Raw genomic sequence first — 17,637 nt, 5'->3', positions numbered from 1 at the left:
CAGAAGGTTTTCATATTAGATTTATATATTTGGACTGAATGATCTAATGAATGCTCTGCAGTGTTTATGATATTGAGCTGTGTATGATCTGAAAGCATTGTTTGATTTTGAGCACAGATAAAATGGTTTTGAGTAAATTTCTTTATTTTGAAAAGCATCAGATGGTCTCTGAATGTAGTTTGAAGATTTGGTTTTGTATTTAAATTTTTGAGAAAGTGGGTGATGGTTCCAAGAAATGTATTTTAGCAATTCAGGAAAACTGTCCTATAGATTAAAAACATGCATTATTTTTATACATAATATCAAACAAATAAAGTAGGCCTAATAAAAAGTAAATCTAATCAAGCATGATTTTTTGTTTCAAGAACTTAAGAGATCTCAACGCTTACTAAATTATCATAATCTTTTACAAATAATCATCATAAATGTTAAAGTGGAAAGGTTTATTAAAAACATATGTATAATAGTTCTAATATTACATTTAGACAAGATCAGCTGAATATATCTTATTTTGTAATTAAGGTTCTTTGATTTTCATGTCTGCAACTTATAAACAATGAGCCCAAAAAAATGTAATGATAATTTAAATAAAATCATATGTAACACGTTCCTACATGTGCTTACGTGTTGTTAACGCGTTCCCATGGCGACCGGTCGGAAGTGCGAGTAACTGATCGTCTTCCCAACGTGTTGTTTACGTGTGAAGACACGTTGTAACACGTTTTTTTATATACCTTAGTTTAACTTCTTATATTCTTCGATTGTATCCTAGTCTACATTTGATTACTGCAATCAATGACTGATTTAGAAAGTGATTTAGAAAGTTATGTATGGTGTAGTATTATTAAAGTTAAATAAAGTTAAATTAAGGCTAAATATTATTGGCAAACCTGACATGCTTAAACGGTTATTTTGGAAAAGCACGATATTTTTTTTTTTTTTTTTTTTTTTATTGTTTATTTAAAAGGGACAATGCACATTAATTAACATTTTTTTGTTTACACTCAAAATGTAAATGTGCCAGAGTTAGCTAGAGAGCTAATTTTCATCTGTAGTCCCTTGGCAGGTCGACACAGCATCATAATACAAAAAGAATACATGTAAAACAGAGAACAATTTAAAAAAATAGATACAAAATACTAAGTACAATACAAAGAAGGGCAGTACCTACAATAAGATAAACCAACTATTAATGATTGCAGTTCTGAGTGTTTTTAATCCATTTCTTAAGTGTAAATTTAAATGATAAATAGCTGTTGCTCTCTCTGAGTTCAATAGGGAGGCAGTTCCAATAATTTGAGGCCCGTACTGAGAAGACTGTTTGGCCAAACTTACTACGTCTATACGGTACAACACAGTCTCCCCTGGTAACTGCCCTTGTTGTCCTGCCACTGCTGTTCTTCTGCTGTATAAATTCACCCAGTGGTGGAGGTGCAAGCCCATGTAAAATTTTAAAAATGAGGCAGGCATCTAAATAATGTAAAAAACTGTCAAAATTGAATAAATTATATTTAATAATAATATTGCAGTGGTGATAGCTGATAGGTTTTTGGTCTAATATTTTTAAGGTTTGTTTATAAAGGATTTCTATAGGTCTGAGAGTTGTCACATTTACTTGGGACCAGCTTGTAAAACAATATGATATGTGAGAAAAAATCATGGCATACATAAAAAGTTTGGCTGCCTCTGTTGTTAAATAGGGCCTTATGTGTCTAAAGTTAGCCAGATTATATCTAATGGTATTAGCCACCTTTTTAACATGCTTTTTAAAAGTTAAATTAGAATCTAAAATAATACCAAGGTATTTAAACTCAGACACAACCATGAGTTTTTCTCCTTCAATAAAAACATCAGCCTGCTGTGCACTTGTGGACCTCTTAGAAAAGAACATACAGACTGTTTTGTTAATGTTAAGATGCAGATGTGACACTTTTAGCCATTCGGAAACATGCACCAATGCTTCGGTTAATTTAGTTGCAGCCTGTTGTTTGTTCTTAGTATGCAGATAAAGAACTGTATCATCTGCATACATTTGTACATTAACAGATTGACAGACTGAAGGCAAGTCATTAATGTACAGGCTAAACAAGATAGGGCCCAATACTGACCCCTGGGGTACACCAATATTACAATCAAGATATGAAGAGTAAGAGTTACCAATATGTACACTCTGTTTCCTGTCAGTTAAATATGACTCCATCCATTTCATGGCCTCATCTGAGAAATTAAAAAAAGATAATTTTGATAATAATGTCCGGTGATTCACAGTATCAAAAGCCTTTTTAAGGTCCAGAAACACTGCACCTACTATGCCACCCTCATCTAATTGTGACTTAATATTTTCAAGGAGGAAACAGTTAGCTGTCTCTGTAGAATGGTTTGTGCGAAATCCAAACTGCATTGAATGCAAAGGGGTATAGCCCAAGTTTAGGTGTTTTTTCAGCTGTTCTGCTACCCATTTTTCTGTCACCTTGGAAATCACTGATAGAATACTAATGGGTCTATAATTTGACACCATTGTTTTATCACCAGACTTATAGATCGGAGATACTACTGCTTTTTTCCACGAGCTTGGAAAAGTACTTTGCCTAACTGACAGGTTGATCAGATGTGCAATAGGGCGAGCAAGTGCGTCCCTGTGTAATTTTAAAAATGAGGTATCCAAACCATGTGAATCCCTTGCTTTTGAATTTTTTAGCGAGGTTATAATTTTTATAACCTCTGATTCAGATATTTCCTGTATTTTAAAAATAGGTTTAGCTTTATCAATATGATTAAGTGGTATAGTTTCAGTTGGGATACCTTGAGCCAGCTCCCTGACTGAATTTATAAAGAAATCATTAAATGTACTTGCTATCATATCATTATCTTGGGTCAGGATTCCATTCACTTTGAGTTCAGGTAAAGTCTTCCTTTGTTCTTTATTCCGACCAGTTAATTTATTAAGATTTCTCCAAATAAGTTTCCCATTTCCTTGAGCTTCATTAATAATTCTAATAAAAAACTCTGCCTTAGACTTTCTTAAATTCCTTAAAACCTTATTTCGGAGAGTTGTAAAAGTGAGCCGGTCGCTACCATGCCCTGATTTTAGAGCCCTCTTTAAAGCAAAGTCTCGTTCTTTCATTTGTTGCCAGAGAGTGTCATTTAACCATGGTAAGGTGGTCTTTTGCCCATGTTTACATTTCACCTTTCTTGTGAAAGCTGCTCTTATCTCAGTAATAGTAGAAATAAAAGTGCTGCAGCTATTCTCAGTATCTCTGCTAGTTAGGAGGTCAGACCAGTCAATTTGGTTTATAGCTTTTTCTAAATTAATTGTTTCATTATTAGGAATTTTCTCATAGAATTGATTTCTTGAGGTCGAATTTACACATTTTTTTCTAGTTATTTTCCTTACCAGCAGTGTGATATTATGATCGGACAGACCAGTCAGCAGATTATGTGATGTAGTTACTCTCTCAGGTCTATTCGTAAATATCAGATCAATTTGAGTCTGAGAGGAGTTGGTTATTCTTGTTGGACCTTGTATCAGTTGGGAAAGATTGAATTTATTTGTTATCTCTTTAAGTTTTTTTCTCTCAGTTTTTTTATCCCAATTTATATTAAAGTCGCCCATTAGTATTAACTCCTTTTTACCATCACATTGCTTAAGAATATTATGGAGATGCTCATAAAATATGTTATTGGTTGATGGTGGTCGATATAGGCAAATGACAATGAAAGACATTTGAGGAGATAGTGACATATTCAACCCAATATACTCCATGTCTATTTCCTGTGACCATTCAATGAGATTACATGTTATTGTGTTTTTAACATATACTAGCAATCCTCCCCCCCTGCCCTTATTTCTATCCCTCCTAAACACATTATACCCAGAAATGTCAAGAGCAGCCTCAGGTGAGTGCTTGTTAAGCCATGTTTCGGAGAGACCAAGAAAGTCCAAGTTAGAGTGAGACAGTAAGTGTTCTATCTGATTGCTTTTGGAAACAATGCTACGTATATTTAAATGTCCGCCGAGTAATCCCTTGGGTTTGGATTGCGGATCCCAGATCAGTTTAGCATGATTAAGAGTTTTAAAAAAGTTAATTCTTCGATTTTTCCGAATCGCCGGGTTTAGTCCCCAGTGTTGCTGAAAGTAAGTGGGCTGTTTAACTGGATTTGCGGTTGAGTTGGCCCTATTTTCTTGTGAGGGCGGAGCAGTCAAAGTTTGAAACTCACCGCTACCTGGCGTTCGTGAACAGGAGCGCTCTCCACACAACATCCGAGGCAAGTCCCCAACAACTGCGGCCGCCGCATCCAGAGTAGGGACTGCACACCGTGCACCGGCACCAGAGAAAAGCGCCACGTCGAGAGCGCCGCTCCCCAGCCAAAACGAAGCAGCCAGGCCACTCCATCCGCTGCCGCTGTCCCCCCGCCGCAACAGGTCCCCCCCGCGCACACCTCCACTCGCCGACGGAGGCATCGCCAAAGCAGGAGGAAAATCCAGAACTTCCAATGAAGGCAGCAGATCGCCAGCGGAGGCCAGGCGAGGCCCTGGGTTTAGTTGGATATCACCAGCTAGCAGGAGAATTGTCATCAGGTAGATGATTTTTCGGTGCGGTTGTTTCAAGTACTCAGCTCCTCGAGTATTTGTCCAGGTTGGTGGTTGGGTAGCACGGCCATTGTTTAGAATTTTGGCATAAACTACATATTGGCTCCATGGACTGAGATTTAAGCCACAGCGAGCGTCGCGTTCACAGCCAGATTGTTGTTGTTGTTGTTGTTGTCCAGAATAGCAACTTCGCACAGATAGTAGCAGTAGTGCAAACACATAGTTCAAAACAAATAATCTTTGAACTATGTCGGCTAGTTTACGGGTTTTGTGTGTATATTTAGAACACAATGTGGTTTTTTTTTGTAGAAAGGCAAATTTGTCAATTTTGTTTGCGTGCGCTCCAGCATGACCTGCCAGACTGCCGTTGCGCACGGCCATGTTTTTTGGACCACTATCCACTATCAGCGCGGTGTTTTTGAGATGCCGAGAGCTCCCATAGACAGTATATAAATGAGAGCTCCACGTCCGAGACTTCGACCGCTTCTACATCATTCCACATCATTTTTCTCCATCTCCCATTAAATCGGGAATAGATCTTATTGAATAGAAATACGCTGTAGCGTATTCAAATGCAGCAAAAACTGCAATCAGTATACCATCTGCTTTACCCAAATATAAAAATAATAGGAAATGAATTATATAGGCTACATAAAATATGCTTACCTTTTATCAGACATATTGGCATTTCAAATACAAAGCCGGCCTATATGTTTACTTTATGATACCCTTAAGAGTGTAATGTAACCCAGACTTAATTTCATGAAGTCTCTCGTCTCAGGGGGACATGAGGGAGGTCTACAGGTTATCTAATAATACAAAGCTTAATGCTAAATCCTGAAGTATCAACAAAAAAGGTTCTTAATATGACAGTTTTTTCAACTTGTCACATTTGTTAGAAAAGTATTTTTTATTGTTTATGTTATAACATTTTCAGTAACAATAATTAATATTGTAGATCTTTCCCCCTGAAATATCCTGTAATTGGACCACTAAAGGTGCTCTACAATTCATTCACAGGTGACCCCCAAAACAGAAACCCTTATTCTCAGCATAACATAACACTTATTAACAAATGACAAATTTTATTCACCTCACAAAACAATACAAAAACTCTTGTAGCCCAAGAGTCAGCAGAGTCAGCAAAGTAAATTTCAGAATGAAGATGAAATCATGGTAAAAATGAACAAAGTAGCCTAGGCAATAGATTATATTGGATAATCTTAACTGTGTCTTTCTCAGTGTGTTATTACCATGAAAAGTCAATGGCCAACTAATGACAACATGGTCCATGGCATTGAAGACTTTGAAATTAAAAACCCTTTATCTTATAACTTTTAACTCTTACTTGTAAAACAATCAGTTTGACAAATAAAAAAATAAAAAAGGAAAAATACAACAACATTAATTAAAAGCATACCACTGTAGCCTATACAGTTACAATAGGTGAGTCTGGTGTTTGAAACATTATGGTCATGAAATACACAGAAAGTCATGATATAGCCTACAGGTGGTAACTTGTTCAGTTCATCACTTAGCCTACAATAGGCTTATTCAGGGAAGTGCAGGAAATGGTTGAGTATTATTTTAGGTATAACATCTGTAGGCATATTTAGTGCCTATCATGTCCATTTACAGCCTTTACACATCAGCTTGTATACTTGTATGGTTAAAAAGCTGAAAATTCGAAGACGCTGACGTCACGTCAGGTCGTCACGTGGGTCACCCGTTTGAAAGTTCAAGACGTTCGGATAGACGTTCGGATAGACGTTCGATCGGTCGGTCGGTCGTTCGGATGTTTGATTTTGGCACGGAGTACCCGCCATAGGCTGCGGCTGGATGTAACCGATCGGCGAGAGTAGCCGCGTGCAGGCGGGGAGGAGCTGCAAACGGAGACGTGAAGTCGGACACTTTCTGGTTCCCGTGGTGACCGCTCACGTGGTGTTTGCATACTTTACCACAGCTGAAGTGAAATAAATGCAATATTTGCCAAATAATGTTTCAGAGACATTTTCATTCAATACTTTATGTAGGCTACTGCTTCACACAGCGTCTGTTTGAACAAGAATAAAGTTCAACATAAGCTTGGCTACTATCAATGAAGTGGAGTCTTCGTTTTTTAATCAGTTTTATTTTGATAAACATGACACAATATAACATCGCAACTACATGAAAAGAGTGTTTACTGTTATAACTAAAGGTGTTTGAATAAACACGCAACACATGTGATCGTTGTCATGCAATGGATCTGGCCAATCGTAGAACAGCTGTGTCGTCATCAGCCCTTGTGCAGCCCAGTGCAGCCGCGCTTGAGAAGCTGCGCTGGCTGAGTTCTCCGGCTACTCTCGAATCGCTCTCGCGGTACTTTGATGGCATGCGTCACAGTCACGTGGCGTCGGTGCTGGATCAAGTCGGACAAAATTTCTAACCGGCATGCACTGCTTTAAGTCAGTCTGCGCAGAGCTGCATGAAGTCGAACAAGCCTTTTGAGATGAGCAAAATCTGCGCAAAATTGATCACAATTTTTGATCACCGCGAGATGCATGCCGGTTAGAAATGTGTCCGAGTGCGGTCTGATTTGCTCTGATTTCATGCTGACGTATGTCAAAAAAACTCTCGCGACAGCAAGGCGGCCTTGTCGGATTCTGCAGATCACACTCATGATGGGAAACGACGTACGGACCAAACACAGCTTAATGCTAATCTATCTATAAATTACAGAAACGTCTGTCTGTCTGTCTGTCTGTCTGTGTGTGTGTCTGTTATTCACATCTCTCTCGAACCGTTAGTCCGATGGATTTCAAACTTGACATGGTGTCTTGCTACGGGCACGAGTAGCCCTAAGTGCAGCGCCAAGTTTGACGTTGTTTGGATTAGAACTGCAAAAGATATCGTTAAATATATCGGTAAAAGAAGCAGAAGGTTGTGGTTTAAAAATAAACATTCTGATATAAACACTCTGTCAGCTACACTGTTTACTTCTGAATATTATTTTATTCACGGCCATCATTTGTAGTAACCTTTTCACAAACTGTTTGCTCAAGCGTAGCATTCTTTCGGAGTTCACTGTGTAGCCTGCTCCCTGAATCGTCGCGCTTATTCATTTGTGGATGTTAACTGAATCTGTAAGTCACCTACGCTGTTTACTTCTGTATATTATATCTATCTATAAATTACGGGAACGTCTTTCTGTGTGTGTGTGTGTGTGTGTGTGTGTGTGTGTGTGTTATCCGCAGAACCGTTAGTCCGATGGATTTCAAACTTGACAGGTGTAAGTGCAGTGCCAAGTTTGACGTTGTTTGGATTAGAAATGCAAAAGATATTTTTAAATATATCGGTAAAAGAAGCCCCAAGAAGGTTGTGGTTTAAAAATAAACATTCTGACATAAACACTCTGTCAGCTACACTGTTTACTTCGGAATATTACAGAAACGTCTGTCAGTCTGTGTGTCTGTCTTTTATTCACATATCTCTCGAACCGTTAGTCCGATGGATTTCAAACTTGGCAGGTGTCTCGCTACAGGCACGAGTAAGTGCAGTGCCAAGTTTGACATTGTTTGGAATAGAAATGCAAAAGATATCGTTAAATATATCTCGGTAAAAGAAGCACACACTGGCCTTTGCCGCTCTAGCCGCTGGCCTTTCCACCTCTCACACTGCACACTGAGTGAGCACAGCCCAGGACCAGAGAGGGTCGAAGAAAGCAGCGGAGCTTTATCTGTATACTGTGGAGCAGTATCAGTATTTGCTTTCTACCATGCACAAATAAAAATGTCACTGAACTTTTGCTGTGTAATTGTAACAATGAGCATTCAAATACACCAAACCAACAATTACTAAAAACACACACAAAATCTGATTTTGCACGGGCACTTTGCACTGCTCCCTGAATCGACACGCTTATTCATTTGTGGATGTTAACTGAATCTGTAAGTCAGCTATGCTGTTTACTTCTGAATATTATATTTCATTCTGGTGCACTTAACGTTATCGCTGCTGTGTAATAGTAGCCTATGCTATTCACCAACTAAACATATCCTATTCAATGTGTTCAGTCTCTTTCACGGGCATCATTTGTAGTTGCCTATTCACAAACTGTTTGCTCAAGCATAGCGTTTTCTCTGAGTTCACTATGTGCTTTCTACCATGCACAAATAAAAATGTCACTGAACTTTTATGCACATATGTGTAATTGTAACAATGAGCACTCAAACACACCAAACCAACAATAACTAAAAACACACACAATAACACATTTTGCATGGGCATTTTGCACTAGTTGGTTTAAACAACTGTGATATGTTGTTCTCTTTTAAAAATTTTCCCAAACTCTCTGACAGTGTGTGATCTCTATCCCAGCAAACACATTTACATTGTGGCAACGTCTGTGACACGTTGCATTTCTGCTATGGCAACGTCACTGTCTACGTGCTCGCAACATTGTAACAACGTAGAATTGTAAGACGTGACAGGGCTATAGCAACGTTGTTGCGAGGCATTCAGCAACTGAGAGACGACGTTCTGACAGTTAATTTTTTTATGCTAGATATAGATATCCCTCATTTAGCATGTTAATTTTAACCTGGTTAAAATTCAATTTGAATAATGTTAAGTTGTTTAGACACAAAAACACGTAAAAACAAGGCTTAAAAATACTGAACTTTCCTTTGCAACGCAAATGGATGATTTGGGCTTAGATAGATTGGCTATTGGTACCAGTATACTTCATTTATGTTTGGGGATACCAGGGTCTGTAGCATTGTGATTTCTAATGACAAATAATGATTATTATAATAACTAAAAATATTAATAAAGGTGTAAATTGTTTAAAAGAAAAAACCTTTATCAGAGTTAGTAATGTTCTATTAGGCAACAAAAATAAGTAAAATGCATGCCAAAGAAGTTAAAATATTTATTTATTAAACTAGATGTAGGCCTATTGTTGAAGTGTATGAAATATATGTCCTCAACAAGCACATAACAGTTAATTGAATACAATGTATTTTGATTTCCTACAGCTCTACAGTGTGGGCCAGTTATTATTTGCAGCCTGGGAATGAGTTTTCTGTAAGTATTAGCCATTTTATTACAATGTTAACATAAAGTAAAAAAAAAAAAAAAAAAAAAGTTGTTATTTCTCCAGAATTTACTTTTACAATTTCTCTCTTACACTGTCTGCTCATCTTTATTGGTGCTGTGGCTAACAGGTTTTGTCATACGTGTTTGTGTATCATGTCTTTTTCAGTCCAATCTTCGCCAGGTTCCAGTACCCCCTCAAAGTCATCCCAGTCAAGTTTTAAAGTATGTCCAACTACAGCTGCAAGTCATGCAGTTTCTTGTTATTTTAGTTGTTGTTGGTCACTTGTAATTCTTTTACCTAACTCAATCCTCAAGTTCACAAGTTCACTTCATCTTGTATATTTTTGTATCATTTACAGCTGTGCACACTTAAAGGGATAGTTCACCCAAAAAAATGAAAATTAGCCCATGATTTACTCACCCTCAATCCATCCTCGGTGTCTATGACATTCTTCTTTCAGACGAATACAATCAGAGTTATATTAAAAAATGTCCTGGCTCTTCCAAGCTTTATAATGGCAGTGAATGGTTGTTTCTATTTTGAAAGTCCATAAAAGTGCATCCATTCATCATAAAAGTGCTCTCTGGGGGGTTAATAAAGGCCTTCTGAAGCGAAGCCATGCGTTCGTGTAAGACAAATATCCGTAAAGTAAATATAATATATTATAAATATATTATAAAGTAAAATAACTAGCTTACAGCCAAACGAACATACGGATTCGACCATGCATAAATAAAAATGTCACTGATATTTTGCTGTGTAATTGTAACAATGAGCACTCAAACACACCGAACCAACAATTACTAAAAACACACTCAAAAACTGATTTTGCACTGGCACTTTGCACTAGTTCATTTAATTCTGAATTTTGCACACATAAGTTGAAAGGCATTTGTTTGTGCATAGTAAAACATATCTGCAACATTTATCAAGTTCACAGATAATTGTGCGTGCAATTATTAATCATTATGCTACTCAAATCATAATAAAGTAGGCTATACTATAAAAAATCAGATGAGCCCAGAATATGAACTCAATGTGTTTAATTACACGTTAAGCATTTTCCTCCCATAAAAAACCATTAGAACGCTTAATGACACTTAATGCATAGAATGTCCCCTTATTAGGTTATTATGTCAAAATAACAAGATATTATTTCGAAATAATAGATATTATGTCGAAATAACGACTTATTATGCCGGAAAAACGAGATATTATGTCGAAATAACAGATATTATGTTGAAATAACGACTTAATGTCACGGTTCATGAGTGCGCTGCTTCCTGCTTGTCTCGTGCATTTGTTATTGTTGTCTGTGTGCCATGTGCGTGTGTGTGTGGGTGTCACCGTATTAATTATCAGTTAATCACATCATCCGCAATCAGCTCAGCGCCAGCTGTCACTCATCTCCTGTTCCTTTAAAAGACTCACTGAATCCTTCTCTCATTGTCAGATCGTTGGTCGATGTTTGTGCCGTGTTTCCCGTTTGAGTTGGTGTCTTCCTGGAGTCCTGTGCTGTTTGTTCTTCGTGTCTGGTTCCTGTCTTCACCTTCACGCCGTTTCACCGCCGGATTCATCACGACCATCTAAGTCCCTGCGTCACCCTGCTACAGCCGTCTGACCCTCACGATCTGCCTGAGTCTACTTCTGTTCTGAGTGTTAATAAACGTACTTTCTTGAGATCGCCTGCATTTGCTTCCTTTTTTCCCAGCACGTCATGACAGAACGATCTGACCAATCGATGGGAGCAGCAGGCGAGACCCAGATGTCTATGGAGGCTTTCATCGGCACTAGCATGCAACGAATGGACGCTCAAGAGGAGGGGCTTAACAACAACGGACGTGCCATACAGGCACTGGTGACGCAGGTGTCCGAGCTAACCCAGCAAATTCAACATCTGCGCATGCCCACTGCGCCACCCACGCCGTTCGTGCCCCCCGTTCCAGCTGATCCGCTCTCCCAGTCTGAACCTCGGATGCCAGTTCCGGAGAGGTATGCTGGAGAACCTGATTATTGTCGTGCTTTCATTACCCGTTGTGAGATGCATTTCGCCCTACAGCCACGCACGTTTGCCACGGAAACTTCTAAGGTGGCATTCGTTCTCACTCTCCTGACTGGGAGGGCGGCCCTTTGGGGTACGGCGGTGTGGGCGAATAGAGATCCCTGTTGCGTGTCGTTCCAGGCACTCGCGGAAGCCATGAGGGAAGTCTTCGACCGCGCGGCGGCCGGGAGGGAGGCTGCTAGGAGGCTGGCGGAACTCAGACAGGGTAATCGCTCTGTATCGGACTACGCCATTGAGTTCCGCACCCTGGCCGCCGAGTGCCAATGGAACGACACGGCACAGTGGGACATGTTCCTGCATGGGCTGGCTGACCGCGTTCATCAGGAGATCTACGCCCTGGACCTCCCGACGACCCTCCACGGGTTAATAGAGCTGGCGCTGCGGGTGGACTCCAGGCTTGGCCGGATGAGTCGACGCGCGCCAACCGAAGCTCCAGTCCACTTCTTCAACCTCCCGAGGTCCAGTGGCACCGACGCGGTCAGCCCCATCAACGACACCGAACCCATGCAGGTGGGGAGAGCTCGGCTTTCCCGGGAGGAGAAGGAGAGGCGGAGATCCCTGGGCCTTTGTTTGTACTGTGGAGGATCTGGACATTTTCTGAACTCATGTCCGTTAAAAGACCCAGCCCGGCAGTAACTATGAGGCTACTGTCGGGTGGGATCTCCGCTGCTAAGACCTCAGGAACACCATCAGCGACATCTACTCTCCTCCCGGTTAGACTTAGATGGTCGCATCACCAACACCACTGCCACGCACTCTTGGACTCTGGGGCGGAAGGTAATTTTCTGGATCATCACTTCGCCATCAAACATCACATTCCTCTACTACCACTCACCCAACGCATCTCTGTCCACGCACTCAACGGCCAAGACCTCCCTGTCATTACCCTGTCCACTGCTCCTCTCACACTCACCACCTCCGGAAACCACACTGAAACCATCACCTTCTACATCATGGACTCCCCCCTGGCTCCCATAGTACTTGGACACCTCTGGCTCACTCAACACAATCCCAAAATAGACTGGCAACACAGAACTATCAATGAATGGAGCACTGAATGTCATAAGTCTTGTCTTTTGTCTGCCTGTTCGTCTGTTCCCATGTCTGTCTTACAGGAGAAAGCAGCGGACTTGTCAACCGTGCCCGAGGAGTACCACGACCTGAAGGAGGTGTTTAGTAAGTCTCGAGCTGCTTCTCTTCCTCCTCACCGTCCCTACGACTGTGCTATAGATCTACTGCCAGGTAAATCTCCGCCTAAGGGCAAGTTGTATTCACTTTCTGCTCCAGAAAGGGAGGCCATGGAGAAATATATTTCTGATTCTCTGGCAACCAAATTCATTCGCCCTTCCTCTTCTCCTGCAGGGGCGGGGTTCTTTTTCGTGGGGAAGAAGGACGGATCCCTGCGACCTTGCATTGATTACCGGGGACTGAACAACATCACGGTAAAGAATACTTATCCTTTGCCGTTGATGTCTTCAGCCTTCGAGAGGTTGCAGGGAGCGACTCTCTTCACGAAACTGGATTTACGCAATGCTTATCATTTGGTCCGCATCAGGGAGGGTGATGAATGGAAGACCGCCTTTAATACCCCCAGGGGACACTTTGAATATTTGGTTATGCCCTTCGGGCTTTCCAACAGTCCAGCGGTCTTCCAGGCACTCGTCAACGACGTGCTGCGAGATATGGTAGATCAGTTCATATATGTTTACCTGGATGACATATTGATTTTTTCTTCATCTCTCCAGGAACACGTGCAGCACGTCCGACGAGTGCTTCAGCGGTTGCTAGAGAATGGGCTTTTTGTCAAGGCGGAGAAATGCGAATTCCACGCACAGTCGGTTCAATTTTTGGGGTACGTTATCTCGTCCGAGGGGATTCGCATGGACCCTGACAAGGTTAAGGCTGTGGTAGAGTGGCCAATTCCAGATTCCCGCAAGGCCCTGCAGAGGTTTCTGGGATTCGCCAACTTCTACAGACGTTTCGTCCGTAATTTCAGCCAACTAGCCGCACCTCTGACTGCCTTGACCTCCCCCCGAACTACGTTCAGGTGGACAGACGCGGCTGGCTCCGCGTTTGCCAAACTCAAGGACCGCTTTGTTTCGGCCCCTATTCTCATCGCCCCTGATTCCTCACGTCAGTTCGTGGTGGAGGTCGACGCGTCAGAGGTGGGGGTAGGAGCAGTGTTGTCCCAGCGTTCCCCCACGGACGGGAGGATGCATCCTTGCGCGTATTTTTCACACCGTCTGTCTCCTGCCGAACGTAATTATGACATTGGTAACAGAGAGTTGTTGGCCGTCAAGCTAGCGTTGGAGGAGTGGCGCCACTGGTTGGAAGGGTCGGGGGTACCTTTTATTGTTTGGACCGATCATAAGAATCTGGAATACATTCGTACTGCTAAAAGGTTAAACTCCAGGCAGGCTCGGTGGGCACTTTTTTTCGGTCGTTTTGATTTTTCTCTCTCGTACCGCCCGGGTTCCAAGAATATTAAACCCGATTCTTTATCGTGACTTTTTGATCGTTCCGAACGCCTGGTTACTCCCGAGTGCATTTTACCGGAGAGTCTATTTGTCTCCACACTCGTATGGGAGGTCGAATCGAAGGTCAAGAAGACCTTAGAAGGGGTAACGCCCCCGGTCGGGTGTCCACCGAACCGTTTATTTGTGCCGGAGGAACTACGGTCTGAAGTTATTCAGTGGGGTCATTGTTCCAACATAGCCTGTCACCCAGGAATCAATCGCACGAGGTTTTTGGTTAAGCAGCGATTCTGGTGGCCACGGATGGCCCGCGACATTCACGATTTTGTTTTGGCTTGCTCGGTATGTGCCACTGGTAAGACTTCCAATCGCGCGCCAGATGGGTTACTCCAACCGCTGCCAGTCCCTTCGAGACCCTGGTCCCACATCGCTCTAGATTTTATTACCGCCCTCCCGCCCTCCCAGGGCAACACGGTTGTTTTGACCGTGGTGGACCGGTTCTCGAAGGCGGCTCATTTCATTCCCTTGCCCAAATTGCCGTCAGCCAAGGAGACAGCGGTTGCCGTCATTGACCACGTCTTTCGTTTACATGGCCTTCCGATTGACGTGGTCTCTGACAGGGGTCCCCAGTTTGTGTCCAAATTCTGGCAAGAGTTCTGTAAATTACTGGGCGCGACTGTTAGCCTGTCCTCTGGGTTTCACCCTCAGAGCAATGGCCAGACCGAGAGAGCCAACCAGGATTTAGAGAGAATGTTACGGTGTTTGGTTTCCAAGAATCCGACTTCCTGGTGTCAACAACTGTCTATGGTGGAGTACGCCCACAATACGTTACCAGTGTCATCCACGGGCCTTTCTCCGTTTGAAGGTAGTGTAGGATACCAGCCACCTGTTTTTCCCAGTCTGGAATCTGAAGTCGCGGTTCCCTCCGCACACGCCTTTGTCCAGAGGTGCCACCGCACCTGGACTAGAGCCCGTGAGACTCTACTCCAGGTGGGGGCGCGCACTAAGGCTAACGCCGATCGCCACCGGTCTAAGCCTCCCGTTTACATCGTCGGTCAAAAAGTGTGGCTTTCTACTAAGAACATTCCTCTCCGTTCCGTCTCGAATAAGTTAGCACCCAAATTTATTGGCCCGTTCACTGTCACCAAGATTATTAGTCCGGTGGCAGTCCGCCTCAACCTTCCTCCAGCGTACAGGAGGATACACCCCGTGTTCCATGTCTCCAAAATTAAGCCTGTGTTTCGATCAGCAATTAATCCGCCTGTACCGGTTCCCCCACCGCCGCGTCTTGTAGATGGGGAACCGACGTATTCGGTTAACCGTATTCTGGACACCAGGCGGAGGGGACGAGGATTCCAGTACTTGGTGGACTGGGAGGGTTACGGTCCGGAGGCGAGGAGTTGGGTTCCTGCGAGAGACATACTAGATCACTCCCTTATTGATGATTTCCATCGACAGGTAAGGGAGTCTGGGGACGCCAGGAGGCGTCCCTAGGAGGGGGGGTACTGTCACGGTTCATGAGTGCGCTGCTTCCTGCTTGTCTCGTGCATTTGTTATTGTTGTCTGTGTGCCATGTGCGTGTGTGGGTGTCACCGTATTAATTATCAGTTAATCACATCATCCGCAATCAGCTCAGCGCCAGCTGTCACTCATCTCCTGTTCCTTTAAAAGACTCACTGAATCCTTCTCTCATTGTCAGATCGTTGGTCGATGTTTGTGCCGTGTTTCCCGTTTGAGTTGGTGTCTTCCTGGAGTCCTGTGCTGTTTGTTCTTCGTGTCTGGTTCCTGTCTTCACCTTCACGCCGTTTCACCGCCGGATTCATCACGACCATCTAAGTCCCTGCGTCACCCTGCTACAGCCGTCTGACCCTCACGATCTGCCTGAGTCTACTTCTGTTCTGAGTGTTAATAAACGTACTTTCTTGAGATCGCCTGCATTTGCTTCCTTTTTTCCCAGCACGTCATGACACTTAATATCTCGAAATAACAAGATATGTTTTTTTTTTTCCTTCTTTACCATGCGGTTCAGGGCTTCCATAGAATACAGCCTGAATATAATTGCTTCCAGAAAGTATTTTTGGGGGTGCTTTCGGGGTGCTTTGGCCCATGGGGACGTTATTGAGTGCACTTATTCAATATCACATTCAATCCCACTACTGGAACTGTTTTCTATAAATACATTTGATAATGATATGAGGGTATGTTTCTTTTTTTCTTTTTTACCTTGTAGGATGTTACAACGGGGTCCCTGTCACACAGAACAACTAGTAAAAATATTTATTTCATTTTCTATTTTTTTATTTCATGTCTATTGATAGAGACATGAATAAAACGAAGATAATGTGTATTTTATTGCATTTTTAATGCGTATGAAGTGTAACTGATATAGTAATACATGTTAAAAAAAAGCAGAAATCTGTGGAAATCATGCACTTTCCCATGCACATGCACACTCATCACAGAAAAGATTGGATTGGAAGAGAAATATCGCCATCTACTGGTGGTCAACTTTAGACCGTATTGCCAGATTTTTAAAACAAGGCTAGTTTTGATATGTTTTGGACTATTCATATCAGGAATCAAGAGCTAAATGACCAAACAACAACAAAAACATTTTTGTACACAGTTTTTTTTAAATCCTAAAAATATATGTAAATGAGGTGTAACATTTTATGAAATGTGTCATTTAATGTTATCTAACATTCTTCTAAGGAAACCAATCATTCTTCCTTATTCAGTGGGGGAGGAATTCATGCAGGTGGAGGAGTGAGGACAATTTACATTTAATTATATTTTTTTTTTCATCAAATATTTAATTTGTAACCCTGCTGCCCGTGCCAGATCTGTTTCGCTGGTCAAGACGGTTTCCCATCCTTGTCTCTTTGCTGGTTTATACGGTGGAAGATTAGCTTAAGCCATCTAAAACCACTGGTTTAAGTTAGTTAAGAGTTAAGAGTAGCGTAATTAATGTTTACATTTTGGGTCAGACTAGGAGACCAACTAGCTTTAAAAATCCCCCCTTATCAGAGGTAACATTTTGTGTCTTAAAAGTACGTCTGGGTAAAGTGTTTTATTTGTAATGCACAGACTGAAATGACATGGCCATCCAAAACATTTAAGCCAAAAATAAAACCAAGATCTCAAATCAAGGGTAATGGGTTTAACTGTTGAATTTCTGGTCCATTCAGCACTGCGCAAACCTGGACAGTTCCATCGACACACACATCTGTTTAAATGGCCAGACAATCATTTTTTTATGTGCAAGTGTCAAACCTGTTGAAAACATAACTAAATTAATGTTTTAATGCTCTCGAAAAAGGTTTATTTCCATCTTAACTGTCACCACCAGAGGGAACATGATAGGCTGTTGAATGGGACAGTCCGCCGGGTAGGCTATATAATGACAAGCACACCCATTTTAGACTCCTTT

Source organism: Scardinius erythrophthalmus (assembly GCF_964197995.2).
Source record: "Scardinius erythrophthalmus genome assembly, chromosome: 21".
Lineage (NCBI taxonomy): Eukaryota > Metazoa > Chordata > Actinopteri > Cypriniformes > Leuciscidae > Scardinius > Scardinius erythrophthalmus.
This window is presented reverse-complemented; position numbering follows the sequence as displayed.